Raw genomic sequence first — 13,635 nt, 5'->3', positions numbered from 1 at the left:
AATTTACGGTTAGAGCATCTCTCTCTCTGTCTCTCTCTCTCTCTCTCTGTTTCTCTCTCACCCTAGCACAGGTTAGGTATTAAAGTTCCAATTCTCCTGTTTCTGGTAAGCACTTCTCCATATCAGGAGCTATGTCTGATCTAGACTTTGCCATCTCCCTTGCTCCCTCCCTACACCTTCCTCCCTCTCCTTCCTTCTTTCACTACTCCTTTTCTTTCTCCCTTCTTCTCTCTCTTTCTTTCTTCCTTCTATCTTTCCATCCTTCCATTGTTCTTTTCACTATTTCTTCCATTTATCCAACAATTGTTTATTAAGCCCTTACTATGTGCCAGGCACGGGGTTGGGTGCTGAGTAGAGGGCAAAATACCCTTTTGTCAGATGCTAGTGGACAAAAAAAAAGGACCTGAGTCCTCCCTCACCAAAGAGCTTTATAGAATCACATAAATTCCAGTGCATCAGAGTCTATGTATACAGAAGAATAAAATCTTAACATCTCTACTTCTACCAAAGATTAATTTGAGCCTCTGAGGAAAGATGATCTACCCAAGATTATAAAATTACAGTTGAAATTGCAGGGGAGGGTCGGGACAGCTCTCTTAGGCCTCCAGATACACAGGCTATGATTCTTCTGTGTATGTTTTTGGTTTAGCTCAGGAAGAAAGAAGAAACAGAGAGAGGTCATGTGCTACCAGGCCTATTCAGTGGACCACAGCTGAAGGAATGGCTTTGAATCATAGACAATGCCGGACTCAGAGCAGGCATTTGATGACTTTAGGGTCTCCTGGGTGGCTCAGTCAGTTAAGCATCCAACTCTTGATCTGGGCTCAGGTCATGATCTGACCTGAGTTCGTGGGATCAAGCCCTATATCAGGCTCTGCATGGAGAAGTTGGAGGCTGCTTGGGGATTCTCTGTCAACCTCTCTCTCTGCCCCTCCATCACTTATTCTCTCTCTCTCTCTCTCTCTCAAAAAAAAAAAAAAGCAGGAATTTGATGACTTTAGAATAAGTGGTCCAGAGGATCATTAAGAAGGAATGTTCATTATTGCCCAGGTTCATTGACTTGTATGGATAAAATACATGCAAACAGGAGAAAAACAGTTTACCTAATGAAAAAAAAATAACTTAGAGGGGTGCCTGGGTGGCTCTGTTGGTTGGGTGTCCAACTCTTGGTGTTTGTTCAGGTCATGATCTCATGGTTTGTGGGTTCAAGCCCTGCCTTGGGTTCTCCACTGGGCATGGAGCCTGCTTAAGATTCTCTCTCTCTCTCTCTCTCTCTCTCTCTCTCTCTCTTTCTCTCTCTCTGTCACTCTCTTCCTCTCTCTCTATCACTCTCTTCCTCTCTCTCTATGTCCCTCCACCCCTCAAAAAAAAAAAAAAGAAAAGAAAAAATGACTGATTCAGCAAGAAAATCATAAGACTATAGGTATGTTATTCATTTGGAAGGCCACACATGCTTGTATAATTGATTTACAAACTAATTCTCTAGGAAGAATAATATGGTGGTTAATTCTGTCAATGATGATCACCACAGATATAAGAATGCAATAATGAAGAACGTAGGACAAAGAGAGCTACCCCTTGGGCTTTCAAACTCCAGCCCATATCAGAATTACCTAGAAGGCTTGTTACAACATGCATCAATAAATAGGCTCATCCCCAGAGTTTCTGATTCAGTAAATATGGGGTGGGGCCTGAGAATTTGCATTTCTAGTAAGTTCCCAAGTGAAACTGATGCTGCCCTTCCAGCTGGAGAAATGGAGAATCCTGAGTTAGAGATCAGCTTTAGGAAGAGCACTAAAGGTTGTGGAATGCGCAAAGATGGGTGCAAGAGGCACATGACTGAATGTAGTGGGTGTCCAGTGCCAGACACTTTGTGTGGATGAGGTTGTGGAGAACTCTGAAAGCCAGAAAAGAATGGAAGGAAGGAAGGAAGGAAGGAAGGAAGGAAGGAAGGAAGGAAGGAAGGAACAAAGGGAAAGAAAGAAAGAAAGAAGGAAAGAAAGAAAGAAAGAAAGAAAGAAAGAAAGAAAGAAAGAAAGAAAGAAAGAAAGAAAGAAAGAAAGGAGGGAGGGAGGAAGGAAGGTAAGATTTTCTAAAGTAAGAGAGAAACATTAAATGTTTTTGATGAGAAGCATCATGTATGTCACAACCTGTGTTTCAGAAAGATAACTAGCGACTATGTGAGGAGTTTGGGTCTCTTTGAAAGCAAAAATTTTGGGCAGAATCTGTGGCTTTTCTGTACAATTTCATGATACAGTTAACTGAGAGAGAAATTAAGTGAAAGGATACAAAATAAACAGAAATAATTTTTTAAACTCCAATATTACAATCTAACAATATAATGCTATTGATTTATTCTTAAAATATATTTTTTAATTTAAGTAATATGTATATAATTTTTATTAAAATTTTAGAAAATACAGAAAAGGAGAGGAAAAAACTCAATCACTCATATTCCCATTACCTCCACACAACCACTAGTAATTTTTTTAATCTTATTTATTTATTTTTAGTAATCTTTATACCTGTGGGTTTCAAACTCACCCAGAGATCAAGAGTCACATGCTCTTCCAACTGAGCCAGCCAGGCACCTCAACCAATAGTAATTTTTTAGTGTATTGTCTCTATTGTCTCTTCATCTTTTTTATAGACAAGAATATTTCACTTGTGACTGCACTATAGATAAAAAATTTTTCCTATCTTATTTTATACAAAATATTTTCCTAAGTCACTATATGCTTTTGCTAAACACAACAATCACCAAATGCAAATGCTACAGCAGTTGTTATTTGCCTACCTAATCATCCTATTCCAGATTTTCCCTGCTGGCTGAAGCCAATGATTTTTGGTCCACACCTCCTTTATTTGGCTTAAGTAAATCTTCACTAATATAAAGCAGTCAAAGTAGTTCTCTCTTGCCAGTAACTGATTTAATGGCTTTCTTTCAGAAAATGTCAAAGTTTTTTACTTTGACAGTCAAAGTTTTCTGTTACTCTAACAGAAATGAGCAATGTGAACAATGCCCCCCGAAGCTATCACATCCTAATCATTGGACCTATAAATGTCACCTTATTTGGGAGATGGGTCTTTCCAGATGTGATTAAGTTAAGGGTCTTGCTGGATTAGCTGGGTGGCCCTAACTGCCATCATCAGTGTCATCACAAGAGAGAAGCTTCCACAATACACATACTAAAAATGGAACACTATAGAGAAAACTGCATGGTCCTGCACAAGAATGACACACAAATTCATGAAGAGCTCCACATTTAAAAGAGGGAGAGAGGCAAAAGGAGACTTCACATGGGCACACAAAGGAGGTGGTACAAAAATGGAGCAGAGAGGTTTGAAGACTGGACTGAGGTGGCCGCATGACAAGAAACACTAGCAGCACCCTGAAGATGGAAGAAGCAAGGAGTGGATTCTCCCTGAGAACATCCAGAGGGAGCACAACCCTATCAACACCTTAATTTCAGCCCAGTGATACTGATTTTAGACTCCAGAACTGTGACCGAAGAAATTTTGATTGTTTTATATCACCGAGTTTGATGTCACATAGGAGCTGTAGACAGCTAACAGTGACCTAGTCCAAATCCTTCTTGAAACATTCTGTCCCAGTTCTGGTCAATAAGACATAGTCTATGAAACAGAAGGCTCTTCTTGGAAAGATTTTATTGCTCTTAGAAAAAGAAATGTGGGGGGTGGGAGGTGGGCAGGAGTCTAATTTTTCTGCTGAATGTTGTCGCATCTACCTGTAACATTAAAACCATGGCAGCCATCTTGTAACTATGAGGCAGGTCAGCCTGAGAACAAGCCAATGAGCTAAAGGTGGGAGAGCAGAAAGACTGAAGAAAACTTGGACCTTTGATGACATCATCAAACTGCTTTAATTAACCAGCCCTGGGACTTTCCTATTAGATTTCTTCTTACACAAGAGGAACTTTTTAAATTTTTTGTTAATGTTTATTTATTTTTGAAAGAGAGACAGAGCATGAGTGGGGGAGGGGCAGAGAGAAGGAGGCACAGAATTGGAAGCAGGTTCCAGGCTCCAGGCTCCAAGATGTCATCAGAGAGTCCGATGAGGGAGCTCAAACTCACCAATAGTGAGATCATGAACTGAGCTGTAGTCAGATGCTCAACCGACTGAACCACCCAGGTGCCCCATGAGATGATCTTCTAACGTGAGATTAATGTGATTTTCAGGCTACCTTTAGTTAGGTTTTCCCTTATTTTCAGCTGAAAGCAACATACCAGATAGATTACACCATAATTATGGTGGGCCTGCAAACAACTGCCTGACTTTGTAAATAAAGTTTTATTGGATCACAGTCTAATCCATAGACCACTGTTGGATTCTGCACTACAATAATAAAGTTGAGTAGTTGTGATGGAGCTCGAATGGCCCACAAGCCTAAAATTACACTACCGGGCCCTGTCACAAAAAGTTTGCAAACTTTTGCTATTCTGGAACACATCCATTCCTTTATTGTTACATATTGTTTTTCTAGTTTCTCTGAAAATTGTCTTCTCTATGTAAATTTTTAAAACCTATCACTTGACCATACACCCAAGTGCTATACAGAGAAAAAAGGGTCCAATAAGAAAATAATTAACACACTCATGGAAACAATTTACAATCAGCTCCCACCTCAGCTGTGATCTTACCAGAGTCTGCCAAAGGTTGTGATCAACACATGGGACTGCATTTTCCACATATAAATAAGTACTAGGGAGTACAACAACAAATTCAAAACTGCAGCCTAATCCTGAGGAAAAAACAAGGAAAAAAAGCTTTTCTTTTCCTTTTTTTAAGTTTAAATCAGGAAGTTAAACTTCCTCCAAGGCTGAATGCTGTTGGTGGGATGTACATCACAGGGAATGTTATTACAGCTGAGAGAGAAGGGCCTGAGCAGTCTCCAGCCAGCCTGAAGCACCCCACTTTATGGTTGCATCCTGTGCGGGGAGAAAGCTACTATTCAGTGTCTAAGGCTGGACTCAAAGCTTATCATGTAAATGGAGCCAATTGTATATTTAATTGATGTTTTGACTCCATGCCACATTCTCTCCCTCTCTCTTAAAGAAGAAGAAAAAAAATCACTTCTTTTTAGCAAGTTCCCCAATGGCACTGCACTCTGAAGTCACCTTCCTTAAATGATCCAGGAGGCAGGCAATCCTGCAGTTAAAATTGTAGCTGCACACAAGCAGGTGGCAGGAGGGAGTCACTGACTAAATAACCTTTTGAACTTTGTGGGAAAGTCAAGCTGTAGCTGCCCCAGCCAAACATTTCTACTTACTTCCCTGGAAGCTGATCAGGAGGCTCTCTTTGGGTGCAGAAAGAGCAAGATGTTCACATCTCTTAAGTTTTTCCGGGGGTTTGCAGGATGCCCTCTGGGGCAAAACACAAATAAACTGGCAAGGTGCATAATCTGAATAATCTTTAAGGATGAGCCAAGCCTTGTCCTTTTGTCAGAACGAATCATCTAGAACGAGTCTGGCATCCTGGAGAGAGTCCAGAATAAACAGTCCCTGAAGGCAATGCTCTATAAATGCCCAGGATCTGGCTGTGCTTTAACATACCCACACACCTCTCACTCACTCACTCACTCACTCACTCACTCACTCACTCACTCACTCACACAATGCAATATTCAGCAAAAACACCACCAAGAAACCCTCAGGAAAACAACCAGAAAACCATTGGCTGCAGTGTGCCAGACTCAGAGAATGGACAATCAGAGGCAGAAAGTTTCAAGTCCATGAATATTCAACAAGAATCAATGAAAATGCTTTTGGAAAGCTCCGGACTGGCACTCCCAGCCTATTCCACAGCTACCTTCTTTCCAAAACATCTGATAGGGAAGCTTTCTACTTCCTTTCCCAAAGAATGCTGGACATGTGCTTCATTTTCCATATCAACTGTGCAAAAACAATGACCCTCCCATTTCTTAACTAAGATAGACATTAAAATCTGTGACTGAGAAAGCACTCATTCTATTGAAGGTTTTTAGCTCTTCTATTATTTAAAGTAATAATGATAGTTAATACATAGATAGATAGATAGATAACTAAAGTAAATCAAATTTTTTATTTAGGAAGTTAGAATAAGAACACTTAAGACTTGAGCATTTTTCCTTTTATAACTTCGAAAGGTTTGATACATGTTGTCTGCTATCTCACATGAATTTCAGTATAGAACCCTACAAAGTGAGTGGGGATAGGGCTTATTTATTTGATAGAAACTGAGGTTCAGAGTGAGTAAACAACTTATAATGGTTGCACTGTTTTCTTTTAACCAGGTTTATGGTTATGGTCTATGTTTCTAAATAAACACAAAAACTTAGAAAATTTTAGAAAATTTTTTTCATAATTAAAAAAACAAAACAGAAAAGAACAAACTTCAACCAAACAAGGAAAAGAGCCTGTTTGGCAGGAAAGTGCAGGTTTTAATGTCAGGGACATACACATAATTAGCTGGTGCTTCAGAAAAGCTACCTGGGTCTCTCAGCCTCATTTTCTCATCTGTAAAATTGGCATAATAATATCTACCATGCAGGATTGTTGTGACAATTAGAGATAAAATATTCAAAGCCCCTGGAATATGGTGGAGCCATAACAAATGGTAATTATTCACATTTGGAGTATTTTCTTTCAAGAGTGGCATTAAGGCATCAGTACTTGGATTTTAGATGTAATTAAAAATATATTTTATACAATGTTCTATCACATTTATAGACATGTACTCTTTATACACAAACTCTTTATAGACGTGCACTACATAATAGAAAGTGCTTATTCCATCTTCCACCTAAACAATCCCTATTTTCAGACATGTATGTAGTTTCCCATCTCCACTTCTAAAAATAACACTGTGATGAAAATCTTCACACTAAAGCTTCATCTGTATTGAATTCTCAAGATCAATTTCCAGAAGTAAAATTACTAAGTCAAAGGCTGATGATGCTTGTGTTCTAACTGCTTTCTAAAAGGATGATAGCAAAGCTCACAAGCAAAAAGCAGTTGAGAAAAGGTCTGCGCCACCTTACTCTTACTAGTCTGTCTCCATCATTCTGGAAGTCTGTGACAATGTGATCACAAAGAAAACAGCTTTCTGGTTTTGATTTGTATTTCCTTGGTTACTAGTGAGGCTGAATTTTTCCAAATATTTTTATTTGCAAATCAATTATTCTTTTCTTCTCCCATTTTTGAAGTCTTAATGTGTTTCCTCCAGATTTCTATGAGTTCCCTACTTATATGAAAAATGTTAACCTTGCTGAGTGGCCCTGCTGCCTCAACCAAATGGGCAGGGACCAACAAGGCATGACTATAAGAGATGGACAATATTACAGGTCAATGATAAGCCAACTGACTTCTCAGTAGAACTGGATCCCATGATGTCTTCAACTCTGAAGCTGTACAGCATCCAAGAAGTAAGCAAAACAGGAAGACAATCAAGTCACTAACATCTTTTGAATGCTAAATGTGACTCTTCATTCTTTTAATCAACAAATAATTTATTGAGCAACTACTTTAAGTCAGGCTTTGCTCTAAATGCCAGGGATACTACAACAAAGAAAAGAGACAGGGTCTCCACTTTCATGGAGCTTATTTTTTTAATGCTTCCTGAATGTCAAGTGGGTTTCCAGAGGCCTTCTCATCCAGGGCCTCAAGAACTCCATGTGGTAAATATTATTATTTCTGTTCTTTACATATGAACACTGAATCTCAGGTTGGTGTACTTGACAAGCAGTGGACAGCAAGCAGTTCAGTGTTAGAGAGGATGTGAACCCAGGCACACAGGATCCAAAGCCCATGTGTTTTCATGTTCCTAATAAATAAGATAAAACCTCAAGTACAGGCAGTCCTTGCACTGTAGCACAACATTGTAAAAATGATGTGCAGGCTGAAACTGCAAAATGATTTTAATAATCACTGGGGAAATTACAATTGGTCCATGACCTTTAGAAATTTTTGTTAAAATATTAAAAACACTCTCACTGTCAGTTATAAATGTATAGGGAAATGAAGAATATAGTAAAACAAATATTTATGTGGTACACTATAATTTAGCTGATTAGAAATATTAAGAATTGAAGTGTTTTATTTCTTTGTAAAAACTTACCTAGAATAATTAGAGCAGTACCTGCCTTCTTTCATATAATTTATAATACAGAGCAAGTATCTTTTCCATGCCTTGGTAAATTGTTAGTGTCCTTCCTAAAATTGGATCAGCTTCACCATTTTATCCTTTGCACTTTCCAGGCAGTGAGATATGTAAGTGTCTTTAGTGTGATATATATATATATATATACATATATATATGTATATATGTATATATACATATATATATGTATATATATATATATACATATACATACATACACGTATTTTGTGGGGAGGGGGGCTGGCATCATTTCCCCTGGGACATCTTCATCTTTTTGTAATTCCCTTGTTTACGGTGATAAGTTCACCGTCACTAAGTTCTTTTGGTTGCTTATCGTGAATCTCTAAAATGGCTCCAATGTCAAACTTCCTAGGCTTAGGTGTATTTCCTAAACTCCATTTACATTCAATTTGAATTTTACTTTCTATGTTATTATTTTTTGTTTCTTTTCCCTCTTCCATTTTTGTTGGACAATTCATTCCACTGATAATCCTGTAAATTGTCACATGAGTTATAACTGAAGACAAAGAGGCAACACAACTACACACTTTGCTGTCTGTGGGTAAACTGAATAACAGATGCCCAGTGACCAATTGTCAACTGAGTTCTGAAAGAAGTAACATGACTGGTAAATAACTAATCATGATGCACATATTTCAGAAATGATTTGTGTACTGACAGCAGCAAAGTTCATCCTCTATGCCAGTAGTCACAGTTCATTCGCCATAATAACTGAAATTTTAACTGTGTTGTTGGAGGGAACTGCTTTCCTTTAACTAAACTAAGGAAACCATAGTGACTGAAATTCACACATATTAGAATTCTGCAGAATGAGGATTACCTGAATTATTTTTGGGCTTCTTGGAACTGGGTCTTGCATAAATGTAACAGTGAAATGATAGTACATTTTAAAGTGGTAAACACTGATTTTTATCTTGCCAAGTTGTCCCCCCACCCACCACCACCTTGTGTAAAATAGCAGGGTGTGGCCACAGAGATCACTATTATTTAATCATTCAGTCAAAAATCCAGCCCACATATGGTCTCTCCTCACTCCAGTGGACCTGCTTTTTGAAGATCATTCTATCTAGTTCACAAAGCAGTAGTGAAGATATTTCCTGTCTTCATGAAAAACACTTCCATCCTCTCTCTGCCCCAGGGAGGAAATGGAAAGAGAATGCTTATCCATCACAACAGGATGTAGAGCTGTGTACCTGGGTCCACCCCCATGTCTCAGATTTAATGTGTAATCATAACCCAGGCACAGATCTAAGCAATATGCCATGTGTGCAGACCCCAACAGAAATCAGAACAAGCCTGAAGGAAGTAAGGCAGAGCAACCAGCCCCCAAAGATACTGAATATTCTCTGCCACAACATTCCATTTCCTTTGTGGCCTGGTTTTCATGGGACTGTATATACGTCAGTGTGGGACAAGGGGAGAAGGGGTGTTGAGAGGTAGAGGTGTCTGCATTTGTCTCATCCTGGTGCAGATGTAACTGTTAAAGTGAGAAGAGGGACACCAGAAGATAGAGGTGTATGAAAAGGGAAGGGTTAGGGCTGCCAGGATCACAGTTCATCCTAAGATCATCGCGTTTGGGCAAAAGTGTATAGTAAGTGAAAATTACCTTAGCTGAGGTTTCCCAAAGGCTAATGATGAATACAGGTAGTTAATTTGGGTGGTTATGCCAGGAAGATGGACGATCAGGAGGGTATGGAAATGAACCATGGAAAGCAAGGAAGCAATACGAATATGCCAAAAAGCAGGTTGCTAATGTGAACAGTCAGGGCTCAGTTGTCCTGGGGACCTCTGCAGGGTAATGTAGAAAATGCCTTAGCATTGTCTCACTCAAGGAATAAGAAAGATTGGGGCGCCTGGGTGGCTCAGTCGGTTAAGCGTCCGACTTTGGCTCAGGTCACGATCTCGCGGTCCGCGGGTTCGAGCCCCGCGTCGGGCTCTGGGCTGATGGCTCAGAGCCTGGAGCCTGCTTTGGATTCTGTGTTTCCCTCTCTCTCTCTGCCCCTCCCCGGTTCATGCTGTGTCTCTCTCTGGCTGAAAAATAAATAAACGTTAAAAAAAAAATTAAAAAAAAAAAAAGGAATAAGAAAGATGTTGGGGACCGTTCAACTTCCTGGTTGCAGGCTACTTGCTATCTTTTAACTTCTCAGCACATACAGTTTGTCCTGCATGCAGTAGAGCACACCCCCAGAGGCCAGAGGGAGCCTGGAAGGAGAGTCACAAATTCTTACAGTATAAAAGCATCTGGAGTTTACAAAATGGTGAAGGTGAGTACCAATGGATATGGGTAAGGAATCAACAGTGTCTGCTATTGGGTTAAGTTATTGTCTAGATGCTATTCTAAGCACTTTGCATGTATTGACTCAGTCATACATGTAAGCCTACAACATGTAAGCCGACAAGGGAGGTACTATTATCATCTTTGTATAAAATAGGCACAAAGAGGTTAAGTAACCTGCCCAAGCCCACAGGCTAGCAAGTGGCAGAGGAAATATTATAAACCATATGGTAAAGGCTCCATGTAACCTCTAGGCCCCACTGCGAACACCCACTGAGATGCATGCTTGATCTTCTCTACTTCCTTTGTTTTTCTACAAACTCTCTTAGATGTTTGAGACTTATTGTATGGCTATGGAGTAGCTTCATTTTTAAATAGGATAACTGAAGAACATTTAGGGGAGCAAGGTGCTTTACATGAGAAGGGTCACCAACATGATTATTTACCAGCCAACTCTGGACAGGATACCTGAGCTTCCGTGTAAGAGAGAAACAGTATTCTCTTATTGAAGCCACTGTATTTGGGAATCTTGTCATTACAATGATCCAACTTATATCCTAATTAATACGCAGGATAATGTTGGAGCTTTAGTTACTGCTTCCAGACACTAAACACAAAAGAAGGTATGTGGAACAAGTCCTGCCACAACACTACGACCTTATATAGGAGGTGCTGCGTTAGCATCTGTAGACTTGCCTTCCCACCCAAGTTGTGCATGTATCTTCTCTTGCTTTGACTAAAAGAAGGGCTCAGCCCCTTCTAGAATTTCCTTTCCTTGTACAGGGAGCTGGAACAAGAGACAACATGACTGCATCCTCTTTGGCTCCTCCACAAGTCACTGCTTGATTCTAGGTCTGCCTCACCAAACCAGTCCTGAGGTCTCAGTGCTCAGAGCTGTCAGCACACCTCCCACTCCCTGTTTGTGTTGGCTTGTGTCACTGTGCCACGCTGGAGGTGTCGGCTAGAGCTGTTTACTCTTAATTTAAAAACACCTTGAGGTGTTCTTAAAATTCTGCTTTGAGCAGCAATATGGACAGGAATGGCAATGAGGCAAGAAAATAATGGAGATAAAATAGAATATAACAAAATTGTGTTGAAATCACATGGAATGCCATAAAGGAACTTTTGAAAAAGTGATATGCTATTTAAACCCAATCACATACACACATGAATATGTGTACATACACATACACACACACATATGCATTCATACACACATATATAATTTCAGGATATCTTATCATTTTTATGGAGCTCAGCCATCCACACTGCATACCATGTCATAGGCTAAATCCAACTCTGAAGCACAGTCTTCTAGATTAAAAACAACAACAACAACAACAACTAAAAAATAGACTTCAAGTACTAGTTTAATGTGCTTGAAAAATAATAGCATTTAAAATCAGATTCCTGTTGCAAAAGCCACCACCTAAGCTTCCTGCTGACTTTTGTAAGGTCAAGACCACCTAAAAGTGAGATGTAGGTAGAATCAGACTACACAAAGTGAAGGGCTAAAAATCTGCTGATGGAAAATCACCAACTGCCCAAGTTAGAAAATCATTTGTCCATTCTCCAGGAAATAGGCTCAAAGAGAAGATCACAAAACTAGCCAGCAGCAGAATCAGGGCCCAGATCTCCTCTCTTCAACATTTCACCACACTTTCTTGCCTCCCTATTCTACTACTCTTATGTTATGACGGCACACTGTAGCACCACCTCAGAGGGAAACTCCTGAGTCATAATCCCTCTCTCTCTACCATCATCTTATTTCCTAGCCATTCTGCTTGGTCACTTGCCTTACCCAACCCTGACCCAGGGCCTAGCCACCTGTCTTCCTTGCAGGCTGGGATCAGTAAGAAAAGGAAGTTAAAAGGGAAGTCAGAGGAGTGGGGCATGCTCTTCTTTGCAAGTTGGGAAGCGGAAGTAACATGACAGGAAAGGTCCAGCACTGCCTCCCTTCCATAGCCCAAGAGCAACATCCAGGCATCTACCTCTCTGCCACCCTCCCACATGCTGACACACAGTCTCTTTGTCTTGGATTGAAGTTTTCAGCACTGAAACCCACCATCTCTGACTTTTTTCTTACAGCCACCTGAAGGGAGGCTGGTGACCAAGCAGAATGCTTTCTAGGTTTTGCTCTAGAACCAAGGCACTGACATTTTCCAGCCCCTAAGTAGGCACAAACTGTCTTATCAGAGTGACACACACAATGCCAATATTGATGGAACATGAGTTCTTTCTACCTGGAAGAGAAGAGCCTTGCTCCTGATGGGCCAGAAAGGGAGGGGAATAGGAGAATAAACAGCCCATAGTACGTATTCATATCACTAATGTCATCTATTCCAACCCTCATTCCAGCAGCATTTCTCAATGTAACATTTAATCATTGCTTTAAATGATTATTTAAAAATTATTATAATTGGGGCACCTGGGTGGCTCAGTCGGTTAAGCGTCCGACTTTGGCTCAGGTCATGATCTCGCGGTCCGTGAGTTCCAGCCCCGCGTCGGGCTCTGTGCTGACGTCTCAGAGCCTGAAGCCTGTTTCATATTCTGTGTCTCCCTCTCTCTCTGCCCCTCCCCCATTCATGGTCTGTCTCTCTCTGTCTCAAAAATAAATAAACGTTAAAAAAAATTAAAAAAAAAAATTATTATAATTTCACAAAACATTTAGGGAAATATGATCATAATTAGCTTTTTCAGCTGTGGTTCTAGCCTACAACTTTAAAATATAATCACATGGAAGTAAGCCCTAAAAAGACAAGAAACAGAGGAAACTAACATATTGCACATTAGCACTGGTCTTTGTCTTTTTGTTGTTGTTGCTTATTTATTTTGGAAGAGAGAAAGCGTGAGTAGGAAAGGGGCAGATAGAGAATCCCCAGCAGGCTCCACACAGTCAGCACAGAGCCCAACATGGGGCCTGAACCCGCGAACCATGAGACCATGACCTGAGCCGAAATCAACAGTCAGATACCCCAAGGACTGATCCATCCAGGTGCCCCAGGTCTTTGTCTACTTTTGACTAATCTAAGTATGTTCTCAAAGCACTTCTTAGGGGGGAATCAAAGACGTGTAATATTTACAGTACCACACCCCTAAATCCTCTGATTCTCAGCTAGGGGTCATTAGACTGATATTATTCAATTCAGGCATACTTGGAAAATTAAGCCAGAGGACTAAC

The 13,635-nt window shown here is 40.1% G+C and overlaps 1 protein-coding gene and 1 non-coding gene across 3 annotated transcripts in view; one reads left to right on the top strand and one right to left on the bottom strand.

Annotated features, from left to right (window-relative positions):
* The window catches only part of ANKRD55 (ankyrin repeat domain 55), a 528,797-nt gene that overhangs the window by 277,984 nt on the left and 237,178 nt on the right, over positions 1–13,635 (bottom strand). The gene's annotated exons all lie outside the window — the stretch shown is intronic.
* Positions 3,169–3,270, top strand: LOC131489793 (U6 spliceosomal RNA). The gene has a single exon (XR_009250746.1). It is a non-coding gene; the product is annotated as a U6 spliceosomal RNA (small nuclear RNA).

This window comes from Neofelis nebulosa, chromosome 1 (assembly GCF_028018385.1).
Source record: "Neofelis nebulosa isolate mNeoNeb1 chromosome 1, mNeoNeb1.pri, whole genome shotgun sequence".
Classification (NCBI taxonomy): domain Eukaryota; kingdom Metazoa; phylum Chordata; class Mammalia; order Carnivora; family Felidae; genus Neofelis; species Neofelis nebulosa.
Note: the sequence above shows the minus strand (reverse complement) of the source record. Positions and strands in the feature narration are given on the sequence as shown.